This window comes from Vicugna pacos, chromosome 4 (genome assembly GCF_048564905.1).
Source record: "Vicugna pacos chromosome 4, VicPac4, whole genome shotgun sequence".
Taxonomy (NCBI): domain Eukaryota; kingdom Metazoa; phylum Chordata; class Mammalia; order Artiodactyla; family Camelidae; genus Vicugna; species Vicugna pacos.
In genome coordinates, this window is record NC_132990.1 from 64,145,324 (window position 1) to 64,160,028 (window position 14,705).

General features: G+C 47.3%; 1 protein-coding gene and 1 long non-coding RNA gene across 5 annotated transcripts in view; one reads left to right on the forward strand and one right to left on the reverse strand.

The window, feature by feature from the left end:
- Positions 1-14,705, reverse strand: part of ASTN2 (astrotactin 2) — an 801,670-nt gene that overhangs the window by 308,960 nt on the left and 478,005 nt on the right. The gene's annotated exons all lie outside the window — the stretch shown is intronic.
- On the forward strand, positions 852-11,440 carry LOC140695890 (uncharacterized). Its single transcript, XR_012071728.1, has 3 exons — positions 852-1,030; positions 4,422-4,513; positions 11,307-11,440. It is a non-coding gene; the product is annotated as an uncharacterized lncRNA (long non-coding RNA).

Sequence of the window (14,705 nt, forward strand, 5' to 3'; positions counted from 1 at the left end):
CAACCCCGCCTGACCACGGGCAAAGCGTTGTCATCCTCCAAGGGCTCAGCAAGCACTTACTTCTCACTCATTGCCGGTGCAAGCGTGATAACAGTGCTACCTCCTGGGAACAGCGCTGCCTCCTAACAGGAGCACTGCCCCGTAAGATCATGGCCAGGATTAAATGAGACGATGACAACAGTGAGATGAAATGTGAATGGGGGGCTGCGCACGCTGGCAGCTAAGTAGCACCCCTGCAACTGTGAGTGAAGTCTGGTCAAACCGCTTCCCTGCCATGTGGCCTGGCTTCTCTGAGCTGTGGTTTCCACATCTCTCCGCTGGAGAGAGTAATTCCTCCCTCTCTGGGCTTGTGAGAGAGCCAAACCGGACCACATACCTGTCGCATACCTGCCACAAGGGCAGGTGCTCAGAAAGGGGTACCTCATGTTGTGGATACCTTGTTACTTTCCGCCAAATAGGAAAAACGTTCAGGAAGCAATGGAAGGGGACCTATTACATGCAGAGAGTAGGCAGAATCCTGGCACAGGCAGCTTTTGCTTTTCCAAACAATGCCAAGGTAGGCCCACCATCATCCTGTTCACACTGTAGATGAGGAAACTAAAGCCCAGACAGGCCAAGTGACTTGCCTGAGGTCACACAGCAAGGACGAGGCAGACTGTGCCTACCACTGAAGGTTCCCTGATTATAAATGAGGCTCTCTCTGCCCTGATCCACACAGAGGCGGCCTGTCTGTGATATCACAGTGGCTCAGAGTGACCAGGGCTACACAATGAGTCCCAGGACCTTGTGCGAAGGCCACTGTGATGAATTGTAAGGGGACTCAGAGAGGGGGCTGGCAGCAGTCTTGGATGTACAGATCAGATACAGAATCTTGGGAGGAGGAAGCGGGAGAGAAGGAAGTGAGGAAGGAAATGGAATGGGTATTTCTTGAGCACCTACCATGTGCTACATATTTCCCATATGCCATCTCTTCAAAGCCCCACAACAAAACTCAAAGGCACCTCTAAGACACACCTGTTTTGCCGGCGAGGTGAGTGAGGATCACAGGGGCTGAGTCCTTTAGTAAGAACAGCCCCTTTGATTAGAGACTGAGTGAGCCTAATGCTCCTGCCCCAGGAGGCCTCTGGAGGACCGGCTGGAATGGGAGAGAGTGGGGAAGCCCCACCAGTTCCCGTCCCTGCCCCTCCTCCCTCAGCCTCAATCTGTCAGCAGAGCCAGCTAGCCCGACGATTACTGCCAATAATGATTTGGACAACCAGGCCAGTCAAGAGCCCATAATTACTGGGAGTTTTAATCAACTCATGCCAACTCAGCTGTCGCTCAATTTGTGCTGGGCTGCAGTGCCAACACGGAGCGGGGGCGGGCATGCAGAACAGGATTACAGGGATCAGCAGTCCTGGGGAACGTGGGTCTGCAGCTGCCAGCACCACCAGGGGGCCTCAGACCTCCAGGTGGAGAAGGCAGAACCTGCCTGCCTCAGTCCCCAGGAGAGCTCCCTCCCAAACCACCACCCAGCCTCACAGGACCTTCCACCTGGATGGAAGCCACCTGGGCCAACATCCAGCAGTGCCCGTTCCATGCAGGATCCAACCTCAGCACCTCCGTCCATGCTCTGCCCTCATCTGAGCCTGCTCTCCTCTTCCTAAAGAATCCTATGTATTCTATAAGCTACACTTCAAACAGCCCCTCCGCGGATCCTTCCCTGAACTCAAGAAGTGGAGGGATGCTGAGAAGACAGAGAAAAATGAAGTCTAATCCAGACGCTGCTGTTTCCCAGCTGTGTGACTTCGGGCACATCACCACTCTTCTGATCTTGGTTTCCCCACTTTACAATGGACTTGACAATAAATATCTCCCGGGGTTGCTGGGAACACTAGGTGCCACCATGGATGAGAAGTCCCCATGTGGAAGTTCCTGCCTCCTTCTGATGCCTGGAGTCAGTGAGAATCATTTCCCTTCCCTCCCACATGAATTATTCTTCTAGTGCAAACTTTGCTCTGCCAGGCAGGACGGTTTCTGGGTCACAGGATGTCTCCCCATGAGTCCACAGGCTATTTTAGGACAGAGAGTGGAACAAAAACAGCTTCCTCTTCTCAGCACCGTCCCAGTGCCGAGCACAGCTCAGGGAGACACCCTGTGTGGACTTTGGGGGTCAGGCAGGCCCGGGCTCGAATCCCACCTTGTGCTGCCATTTAACTAGCCGTGTAACATCAGTCAGTCACTTCATTAACATGTTCAGCCTAATTATAGCCACTCAATAGAACTTCTGCAAGGGGGGTGGGGGAAGCGAGACATTTAATGTCCCTAACATAGTGCCTGATCCAGGGTAAAATGTCGATTATTATAAAAAGTTTAGTTATTATGATTATGACTGCTAAATATTCCACGTTTGGTAAATATTTTTGGAATATAATAAAATGCCTGGTTATGTTGCTTAGTTTTTGGCTTGAGTTCCAGTGAAATACCAACAGGCCACTCTCCCCACATGCCAGCCATCTGTGCGGCTTCAACACACTCTGGCTGAAGATGCGAGAAAGGAAATTCAAACCCTCCGAGCACCTCCTGCGGGCCCGGCACTACACGAGGTGTTTTCCCGATTCTGCTTTGCTGAAGCCCACAGTCCTGGGGGCCTGCTACCACTGGCCCAGTTGCGCAGAAGACGAAACAGGTTTTAGGTCCGGAAGTGCTTTTCCCATGTCACTGCACTTTCTGGAAGTAGAGCCGGGGTGCACACACAGGTGTGTCTGACTCCAAACCCACGCTCTTCCACACCAGCCCTTTCCCACAGAGACACGAAGAAGCAGCGTGCGGTGGTCCCCGACTTCCAGGAGAATCTAGACCGACTGGAGGAACTGGGTAAACCCGGAGAGGCTTATTTTGGTTTATGTTCAAGAACAGTGCTGGAATAGCAACACAGGAAGACCTCAAAGACGTTGCAGGTTCAGCTCTGGAACACTGCAATAATGCGAATATAGCAATAAAGCACGCCCGATGAATTTTTTGGTTTTCCAGTGCATGTGAAAGTTACGGGTACGGTACACTGTAGTCTATTAAGTGTGCAAGGGTACTTTGTCTAAAAAGACAATGTACATCCCTTAATTTAAAAATATTTGATTGCTAAAAAAATGCTAGCCATTATCTGACAAAGCAGTGGGGCCACAAAACCTCAGTTCATAAAAACCACAACAGCTGTGATGCACAATAAAGCAAAGCACAACAAAACAAGATAGGGGGCTGGGGTGGGGGGTAAAGCTCTGGCAGAGCATGTGCTTGGCACGCACGAGGTCCTGGGTTCAATCTTCAATGCCTCCATTAAAGGTAAAAACACTTTAAAAAATAAATAAAAATGAAATGAGGTGCGCCAGTAGTGTCAAAATGCATGGTTAAATTTGCTCACATCGTGCTAATCATGGCTAGCTGCCTGAATTCATGGTCACTTATCTTCCCCATCAGAGGAGCCTGGGGAGTTAGGAGACGCAGGTTACGATCCCTGCTTTGGGCACTTCCCTTCTCCAGCCCTCAGTCTTATCATTGTTCAATGAGAAAGGTGGCAGCTGGTGTCCAAGGACCCTTCCAGCTTGGATATTCTGAGTGTCCTGCAAGAGGCTGACAGGCATTCCCAGAGAGGTCAGGTGGTAGGTTCTGACTGTCAGCGGCACTTGAGCTGGGGAACCAGGGAGATGGTCATGCTAGTGGGAATGGCTTGAGAACACTGCTTGCAGCTCATCCCTACAGCCTCTCCAAATGGCCAGGCATCCTTGTGGTGGGAGTCACCAAGCCTTCTGCAACTCCCTGGAGCTCCCCAGGGTCCTGCCTGGACTGGGTGTTCAGTTCAGCATATGCTTGTTCAAAGCCAGCTGCCCTCCAGGCCGTAACATTTACAAAACCTTAGCATCGGCTCTCACGAAGCCTCCATTCGAAAGGAGGGAGACGTGAGGCGTGGAGAGAAAAATAATTGGAAATGCACATATTCTTACCTTCTTTGAGGGTTTTTATTTGGTGTAAAGAAGCACCAAAAGCTGACAGAAGGGAGGCCAGGGAACACTTTCCCAAGAAAATCTGCCAAGAGTCCTGAAGAATGTCTATTCAATAACTGTCCAGTGATGATAATAAATAGCCTTTGCATAGCTCATTAATAATAATAATAGCTAACACTTAATAGTGCTTACCGTGTGCCGGGCATGGTTCTCACTGTGTTGTGAATATTAACTCAGACTGTTAACCACAGTCTGATGGTGCAGGTACCACTACTCTCCTCATTTCTCAGAGAAGGAAACAGACGCAGAGAGCTTTTGCAACTCGTCGCAAGGGTAGAGGGCAAGTAAGCGGCAGAGCTGAGATATCCTCAGGTCGCGCTAGGCTGACTGTCACGCGTGCAGTCAGGTTTCTGAAGCACTTTCCCATTCCTTACATTGTTCCAGCTTTGTGTGATTGCAAGATGGAGACTCAGATCCCAGCTGGAAGAAGAGGAGCTTGAGGTGTGAGATGGAAGAAGACTTGCCAAGGTCACACGGTGAGTAGGTGTGGGGTGGCACGGAGGCTGACACGCGAGGCTGAGTTCTGCAAAACCACCCTGACGCCGTGCCCGCTGGGCTGATGGCCAGACTCGGTGAAGACTCTCTCGTCAAGATAAGGGCTCTCACCAACTAACACTTGGGTTTAGGCACTCTGTGGTTAAAGGGTGCAGGGTGCAGGGAAGGAAACAGTTTGACGATGCTCTCCTCATGTGCCAGACACACTGTGAGGGTATCTTGTCCAGTCTCCCCCAACCACTCAGAAAAGGATGCACTACTGTGTTCACCACTCACAAATGGGAAACAGAGGCTTGGAGAAGAGAAATGACTTGCTCCAGGTCAACACTGTAGATGCTTGGATTTCTCTCTCCTGTCCCATTTCCTCTGTGAGTGGCATGGAGCCAAGGGTGTTTTGACAAGGAATGTCTTTTACAGACCTGTGTCCAAGGGGGCACCTGGGGAAAACGGTTTTTGGACATTATCTGAGCACTTACTACAGAGCCAGTTCCATTCTAAGCACTGAATGTGCATTAACTCATCCCTTCCTCGCAGCAGCCGTCGGTGGCGGAAACTATTATCATGCCCACTTAGGGGATTATGAAGCACACTGAGGTTCGTTAACTTGCCCAAAGTCACATCTCCAGGAAGTGGTGGAGGCAGAAAATCTAGCACCAGAGTCTGTTTCCTTAACCCACTGGCTACACTTCTTCATAAAACAACCATGAAAAGTAGGTACTATAATGTTACCCAATGTTTTTGGATACTGGGAGACTAAAACAAGGAGGTTTAAGGCAACCTGTCCCAGTATGACACTGTAAGTGGCAGAGTCAGGATTTAGACCCATACAGCTTAACGCCAAAGAACCCCTCTCACCTTCTCTGGTGTCGTGTCAAGAGCCAAACACCCAGGGGCCAGAGCCAGGTCTTTAGTAAGACAGGCTGGAGACATGGACTGCTCAGTGCCTACTGGGTTTCACTGGCTGGTCTCCATTCCTTCCCCATCCTTTGTAACTAAAAACTCAATTTGCAGCTTGAGGCTGATCCTCTCCCCGCATCTTCTCATTGATCACCAGGACTCTGCGTGAAGGATGATTTTATAAGCTAGTTGGCTTTGAAAAGCAGGGAGCAGCAACCATTGAACATATGCTTCTGTGGGTATATATTTATTCAGCGTATGTTGAGTGTAATTTTGCGCAGTTTGCATATTTTATCTTTTTTGTCGCAGAGAGCAATTTAAGAGAAAGAAGACCAAAAAAAAAAAAAAAATCCACCCCTGAATGGAGACAGATGTCATATGCGTTGGGCCCTGAAGTTCCCCAAGCCAACGTTTCGGGAATGCAGGCGGGTGGATGGGAACTCACAGGCACTGAGAATGAAGCATCAGCTCTGATGCTCTTACATCCCTACCACCCACAGCAAGGCACTAACCATCCAGCCTCACGACAGCATCCCGCAAGCCTTTATTTCCATAACCTCCCCAACCTCCTGTCTGACTCTGTGCTCTAGCGCCTATTTACTGAGTATTAAATACAGGCCAGACTCTGGGCTAAGTACATGCCATCCCACTGAACTCTCCCCTCACCCCATGCTGAAGTGCAGCACTGTGCATGTGAGAACACTGGCATTTTGTTGCCTAATGCTGTCAATCGGTACGACAGGGATCTGTGCTCCAGGAAGCTCATCCCCCACCACAGTTCTCAACTTCTCCATCAAAGGTTACTGGAGCCCCTCAGATTCAGGTTCTGATCCAATGCCACTGATGCCCATCTGAGGGACACTGGGCATGCCACTCCCCTTCCTGAGCTAGCTTTCGCACTCTCAGGATGGGGATGGCCTTAGCATTTGGCTGGGGTGCTGTGAGGACTCCAAGATCCAAAGTTACACTGAGAAGCAGCTTAAGAGACATTTGTTCTTTTTCTCTCTCCACCCCCACCCCCTGCCTCAAAGGTTTTCCTCTCACCCAGGATGAACTCAGGATGTAGCATTTTAAAATATGTCTCAGAAAACGCTTGCAAGGTTTTAGACCAGCTGGAAAAAAGAAGAAAAAAAAAACACACATGATCATGTGGGCCCCAAAGATTCAAAGGACAAGAGGCAGTAGCTTAGGCCAGAGTCTATACCAGGGGGAATCCTTAAGAAAGGAGAAAGTTCATCATGTGTTTATGCCTTCATCGTGTGTTTGTGCCATAAGGAAGCATCCACATGTGATTCATGGTGGCAGGACTGAAGCATCGTTTTTTGGCTAGGTAAACAGACTGTTAGCTCTCTGCTGCCAGGACACAGTTCATCACTGTAGCTTGGGAGCCTACAGAGTGTTCAACATGTAGTGGGTACCTAGGGGCTGCATTGTGAATGCAGCTAAAATTTGAATAAAACTGTGGACCTGCTGTTAACCAATTTTTGCCTCAACCAAAGAAGAATATCAGTTTTACCTAGCTTAATGAGATGTGTCGAATGCTGGAAAATCCACCACCACCAAGCAACAAAATACATTGTTTACGTTATACACAGGTGGGGAAAGTATAAAGAAAAGATAAGGGACTTGATTAGCATAATGGTCAGAGTCCTGGCTACTTCTGGAGGGGAACAGGGGCTAAAGTGGGAAGTGGAGACACAGCAGGTGTGTCAGGGGAGGGCTTGTGGAATGTAGGCAATATTCTAATTCTTGTCCTGGGTAATGGGTAGATGGGTATTGCTTAATTACCACTGATAAAACTGTATGTAATGTTTTACACGTTTTTCCATATGTCTGTTATAGTTCACAATAAAATTGCTAAATACACATCACACAGAAAAGCTACTAGAAGGAAATACCAAAACGTGAACGCGATTAGTGGAGGTAGTGTAAGTACGGAAGAAACTGTTCTTCATTCTTCTCTCCCTGTATTCTAAATATTCTTATATGTGCATATAATAATTTTGTAATTGAAACAAATAAGCTTTTAATTGAGATGCCTCATTATCTAAATAAGGCAACAACAGTATCATGGAGGACAGATACCATACTCCTGCCTGAAATTCCACCGTATGGAGAACCCCATCTTCTCCCTGAGGTTCACTGTGCACGAAAGCACAGCTCCTCTGGGGCAGGTGGGGAGGGGTGCAAGTCCCATGGCCGTTGCACAGGCTGACCTTCAGGGTTTTTTCCTCCTGGGACTCCAGCACAGCTTTGATTTGTGGACTGTTGTGGGCAAGGAAGGAGCCCAGGAAGAATCAAGTTCAAGTCTCTGAGTTTGTAGAAAGCATACAGGGCTTGGCTAAGGACACATAATAAGCAGAGCCATGGTGAGATAGAGGGTCCTGTTATTACCTAGTCTGTGTCATCCCCATGACAGTGGGCTCCTGAAATCACCTTTCCTTTCCATGAGGGTGAAGAGAATTCTTGAAGATCAATGAAAGCCAGAAAAGGATTTCGTGCTTCCTAGCTCACCAAGCTCCTCTCTATCCAATACATACTGGCTCTGGGAAGTGTGGTTACATAACTGGGTCCGGCTGGTACCCAATTATTCACACAGGGCTCAGCCAACAACACTAGAAGGTGTAGGGATCATTCCCAGTTTGTGGACAGACGAGATAACAAAGGCTCAGGTACAGTCAGCCATTTGCCCCAAGTCACCTGGCCTCCCAGTGACAGGAATGCAATTTGATTCCAACTCTGTATCACAGCCAAGTCTGCTCTTTCCTCTATACTGGGATTCTGATTAACTAGCCCACTTCCCAAGAAACATATATAACTCGCTCCAGGTACTATTTTCTCAGTGAGGAGAAAGGCTAACGACTGTTTTATGAAACCTCCTCACTGTGTGCTACCTCAAGGCTAAAAGTTTTCACGATCGTGGCTGGTGGCAGGAGTCCAGTTAGTCTTTTTCCTGAACCCCAGACTAACTGCTTGCTGTCCCTGGACAAAGTCTCCAAGAATGTCTGGGCAGTGGGGGAAGACTTATTAAGGCTCAGGAAGGATTCAGGGAGACCTTGGAGAATACAGGGAAAAAAGGCAACCCTTCAAATTAACAGTAATGATGGTGACATCATTTCCATCCACTTATCTCAAGACCCAGGATAAGAGATATAAAATAAAAGAAGGATACTACATGTGTGGAAGAGAGAGTCCTCGGCTGGAATTTAGGACACCTGAATTCAAGTCAAGTCTAGCTCTCCTGTTTTTCGGTCTCAATTTGCTTATCTTTATTTTTAACATAAGGAAAAGAGGTTTACATACCATTAAAATCACATTAGGGAGTCAGTTTAAAAAGAAAAAAGGGAAATGCTCTTTGAAAAGCATATATAAAGCATGTAGTGCTGACATAGAAAGTTACCCCCCCAAACCGCAACTGTGTACTTTTGATGCTTCCATCTTTATACTTACATATATAAATTCTTATTTATATTTGCATATGTATGGAGGGAAATGTATAGAAAGATATATATATATATATATATATATAGACCAAAGTTTAGCATGATTATCTCTACAGTGAGTAACTGATAAAGAGAACCTTGCTTTTTTTTTCTTTATACATTTCAACAAAGTTTGAATTTGTTTCATTTTATTTTACAATGAGCATGCGCTACTTAAAAGAAGACTGAAAAACAACAAAGATTTAAGACTGGATGCGGAAAATACCTTACAAATGGAAAAATTCTATTACTATAATTAAGACAAGCACAAGTATTCTCGGCTTTCATCTCAGAGCTAAGAAAAGCTGTCTAATTATCAGCATTGGGTTCCTTCTTCACAGGCGCTCAGCACAGCCACTAAGAACTTTGCAGCCACTGCCACTGACCCCTTCCTGTCCTCAAAGGGATGACAGCCCTGCCACCTCATTTAGTCATCGCTGCACAGTCCTCTGCTCTGGGACTATCTCCCACATGTGTATTTGCACACTTCACCAGGCACTACTCCCTAAAGCAGTACTTCTATTTTATCACTCTCTTCTTCAAGGACCCTTTTTGCCTAACACCCTTGAACTGCATCCAGAACAAAAAACCAGCACCCTAAAACAGAGAAAGTCCGGAAAACCAGAGTCAGTGTTGCTCCTTTTCATTTTAATCCATCCCACGCCTTCACCCAAATCATGGAACACAAATGCAATTTGAAACTATCCTTACAGACTTCTGGAAATGTATTCTAAGGCAATAAAACACAGAGGGAGCCTTGTGCCCAAAGATGCACAGAGAACGTTGTTTATAATAAAGTTGGAACACTCCAAATGCCCAACAATAAGACAAAAGTAAATGATGGAATATTCCCGCGTATGAAAATCAGGCACTACAAATGATGTTTATGGAGAATTTGCCTTGGTTAAGGATGAGGGTTCTGGCATCGGGCTGCCTGGCTGAAATCCCCCGCTCTAGAATTTAAGAGATGTGTGAACCTGAGTGAGTTACTTCCGTTCTCCCTGCCTCAGTTTTCCCATCTGTAAGAAAAGGGACAATAAGGGGACCCATGGCAGAGGCTTTGGAACACAGCGAGCACTCATACAATTCAAGCTGTCTTCATCACCACCACCACCACCATCGTCATCCCTGCATGAAATAGCCAATAATAACAATAATTGTGATGATGCTTCCTGCCTACTTAGGGCCAGGTGCCGGCCCATCGGTCAGTCCTAATAGCTATATTGGGTATTACTACCCCCATTTTACTCAACAGGAACCCGAGACTCAGAGGCCTCAAGTAATCTGTCCCAAGGTCACATGGCTAGTGAGTGACAGAGTGAGTTTTGAGCCCAGGTTTTTCTGATGCCAGAAAATGTGCTCTCTCAAGCACTCTATTGATCTCCCGAAGGTAGAGGTGATGGTAGGAGGAAATATATCTCTCTTGGGGCAGTTTTCCTAAGTGAAAACATGTTTGAGGCAGGTGCATGAAACACACAATTACAACACCAGAGACGACTCCAGAGATGCTTACAAAAGGGAAGCGAAGGGATGGAAATGACCACTTCCCACCCCTCACTGTATATTTGTTTTCCCACCAGCCAGTGAGTTAAGCCTACCCTTCACCCCATGTCGCCAGTCCCTGCCCTCAGACCCTTCCAATGTTAGAATCACTGCCCTCCAGGAACAAATATCATGAAGTCACAGATTTCAGGAATTGTAAGAAGCCTTAGCAATTCATCAGCCCCTCCCCAGGCTGGTCCCCAGCTCCGTCTCCAAGTTCCAGCCTGCAGTCGACACAGGTGGCCACAGCCTTTTGCAAAGGGATTTATTCCATGCTTGCAGCCAACAGGTGGCAGAGCCAGGACAACAGCTCCTATTTCCTGCCTCCAATTTGGGGCTGTCTTATCCCACGCCATCTTTCCAGGAAGCAAAGGGTAAAACCCATCACTTTGGAAGGGCAGGGGCTGTTTCCTGACTTTAGCAGATAATGACTTCCATACAATAAAACCAACTTACCAGAAATGCCATCAGACCCAGCAAATTCAGGTCCCAAATAAATAAAATAAAGGGGAAAAAAACAGAGAAGGCTTCAAATGTCATGGGAGGAATAAAATGCTTAATGTCATAAAAGGGTGCCTAGGCTTTATGAGAATGCCACATATTATAACCTTGGAAACCCCGTACCACACCCCCTCACCCCCAACACCTAGAAGGGATGAAGGCTACACTTGAAGTTCACGAAGCACAGCTCCCAACTGAGAAACAGCTCCCTTCCTTTTCACCCCCCAGAGTTCGAGCCTTGTGTGCAGGGACTTGAGTCAGCCGGCGCAGCTCCAGTTTCCCTCTTTGGCAATTTCCTTCTCTGACTCTCCCTGCCCCCTTTCCCATACTCATTCCCTGTCTCTTCCCCCAGATCTCCCGGCTCCAGAGGAGGAAGAAGGAACCCTGGACACTGAAGGAGGGTGGCTAGAAGGCAGTGTCCCCTCCCTGTAGGCTCCCTGACATGGGGACATTTGCTTTATCCCTGGGGAACTATCCTCAGCCTCTGGAAATCGCCATGCGATGAGGTAAGAGAAGTGGCTTTGGAGTTAGATCGACCTGGGTCTGAATTTCAGCTCTGCCTTCACCTGGCTGGCTGGACTGGGTCAAATTTCTCATGCTTTATGAATCGCTTCTGTCGTGGACGATACAGGAGTACTAACAGTTTCCGCCTCATCTAGTAGCTATGGGGATTCACTGTGATGATGCATTTTAAGCAATTATCCCAGGGCCTGGCCCATAATCAGCACTCACACACTCTCTATCTGCATCTCCATCAGTGATACTGTTATTGATATGATTGACAGCTTTGATTTGTCTATCAGTAGCATCTACTAATTAATGCTGTCAGTACTAGTATTACTGAGGACGGTTCATATAGAAAATTCTCTATGGACCTGTTTGAGCGGAAGGCACTCTGATGAGGATATCATATAAGAGATGCTTCACCCCTTAAATACTGATTCCTTGTATTTAAAAGGAATAACTCCCTCTGAAAGAGTCCCTATAAAGACACTCTTCCTCCTGACTCTGCACATTTGTATTAAAGATTTTTAATAAGAAAAATGTGACAAGCATTGGCCCTCCTATTTTGGATTCTGGCAAAGCCTAAGCTGGTTGTTCCATGAATCCATCACACCGCTGGTGGCTGACCTGCAGGGATGGAGAGTCCATTTCTGGGGAGGAAGACAAGCTTCCCAGGGTCTGGACCCACTGAGGTTCAGCCCTGCTCCACCCGTCAATCAAGGAGGGCAGGATGCCGGGCACACAGGGCCAGGTTCCCGGCCAGCAGGGCCTGGGTTATGCTCCAAAGTTATTTCTCACTCTTCTGATCCCCCTCACTTGTCCTCCCCACTCTTCTTGAGTTTTGTTTCCTTTAATTACAGTCCAATTGAGTCATTAAAGAGGGAAAGCATGAGGCATGGAGAGAAGCAGCCTCTCTCTCCCTAACTGAACCAGATGCCAGAGTCTGCCTCCCTCTGAGCACTGCCAAAGAAGGGCCTGACCTATAATCAATGAAAATCTGTATCTTTATTCATCTTGACTTTTTAAAAGGCAGCATTTTTTTGTCGTTATTCTCAGCATTTCAAGGCAATCAGGGTTCCTCTGGTCCTTCCTCATATCTGGGAGGCCAGATGGCTTTTTAGGTCAAAATTGGTGGGAAAAAAAAAAAAGGATAAGGGGAGGTGGCTGGGTGATCTGTAGGGGGTGGAACAGAGAGGGACTGATCTGGAATTCAGAGACAGGACTGGGAACTGACATTAGGCACACCTCCTAAAAGATACCATTGTTCCATAGGATCCACCAAGTGTGCAAATCCTTGCACCTCTTTTAGTTCTAAATTTCTATGAAGGCCTCTAGCATTGCCCCCCCTTTCCCACCCTCCTATGCCTGTGTTTTCCCACATACTCCCATTTCCTACCAGACCATTTCAATTTTCTCATGTGGAAAGTGTAGATAATCATAAAACCTAGCTCATAGGATGACTGTGAGAATTAAATTGGTTAAAATAAGCAAAGCACTTAGAATCATGTCTGGCACACAGTCACTGTGTGGATGGTTGCTCTTATAATACTAGCTTTTTTCTTTTGCAAAAGAGATATAATAATACCCAGCTAGAGAGAGAGTTACAAGCATTTAACTGCCATGAACATAAGTGAGATGGCACATAGTAGGTGCATAATGAGTGTTGGTTCTCTCCCACATCACCTCGCTTCTCCCCAGCACTCACATTGGCCCTGTTGGTATTCTTGTGCAGAGATACAAAGTTCAGGGTCACACAAGCCCCCCTGAAGCCCATCCTGTCTTTATAAAACAAGGTGGGGCTCTTGTTCTTGCATCTCCTGTTCCGTTCACAGTGCTGGATACGGGGTTGCTAAGTCAGGATTTGGACTGCTACAGTGGTCAAGCTGATGCTAAAATGTCATGACTGTTGGAAGGTACAACTGCATGGAAGGAATTTTGGGATCAAATCTTGATTCCATTACTGCTTCCCTCCATGACCTTGAGTGATCCCTGCATCTTCCTAGCCCTTTATTTCTCTGTCTGTAGAGTGGGAGAGCTGCTAGCCTGGTTGGAAGATCTCCAGGGCCCTTTCCTGTTGTGTAGCCCTGCTCGGCGGGTCCATGCTGCAGGAAAATGGGTCGCTTAGAGATGGCCGCACAGTCTTGGCGACTCCTCTCACGAACCAGTGAAGTCTGGTTTCCCTCCCTTGAATCTGGGAAGAAATTAATGATCTATATGACTAACAGTGTGACAGAAATAATGTCCTGGGACTTCTGAGGCTGGGCGCTAAGAAGATACGCAGCTTCTGCCTAGGCTCTTGGAGCACTTGATCTGAGATGTCTGCAAACCCAGCCTCCACGGCACGAGAAGCCCAAGCCAGATGGAGACACACGAACAAGCACTCTGGCTGACAGCTCCCGCAGAGGTCCAGCAGAGCTAGGATCAGCTGCGCCGGTCCCAGCACTCACCCTCACTGGGAAGCGCAGGGGTCCTCCGCAAAGCGAACACTACAGCTCCAGATAACCCCCCCCCACCGAGGGCCAGGGACAAATCACCCCGCTGAGCCCTTCCCATGTTCCTGACCAACAACGCTGTGAACAGAACAAAATAGTTGTTTTAAGCCATTGAGTTTGTGGGTAGCCTGTTCTGCAGTAACAGATCGCTGGACCAGTGCAGGTGAACTGTGAACTGACATTCCAAAGGGGCTGAGGAGGATGCATTTTGATCACCAGATTGTCTGGGGTGGAGTCCAATAAAAAGCCCCTTCTGCAGCTGAGAAAACCAGGATGACACAGAGGAGCAGCAGGAGCGAAATGCTTCAGGGGGCAGCAGCTGCTCAGAGATGGTGGACACGTCCTCCACAGGGTGTCATGATTAAGTGCGTACAGACTTCTCTGGTTTTGCCCTCTAACTTGATTAAAATTTTGCAGTGTTTATACTGCCACACAGAATAGATGGAACCATAGCTTACTTTTCAAACTGTGCCTTGCTGACATCATTATGTTTGTCACATTTATACCTCCTCTCAGAGATAACGATTTTACACTCTTTAGCATACTGAAGGGAGACACACTCTCTCTTTCCCTCTTTTGATGCTTCATTCATTGTTACTTTCTCCATCCCTCGTCAAGAGGTGAGGGTCTCCCTGCAAGTAACTGAACATCAAAATAACAGGATAATTTTTATATATTACCTCCCAGATCAACCTCTCTCCCCATATTATTGCTCACTTGCATTACTTTTCTATTGCTGCTATAACAAATTGTCA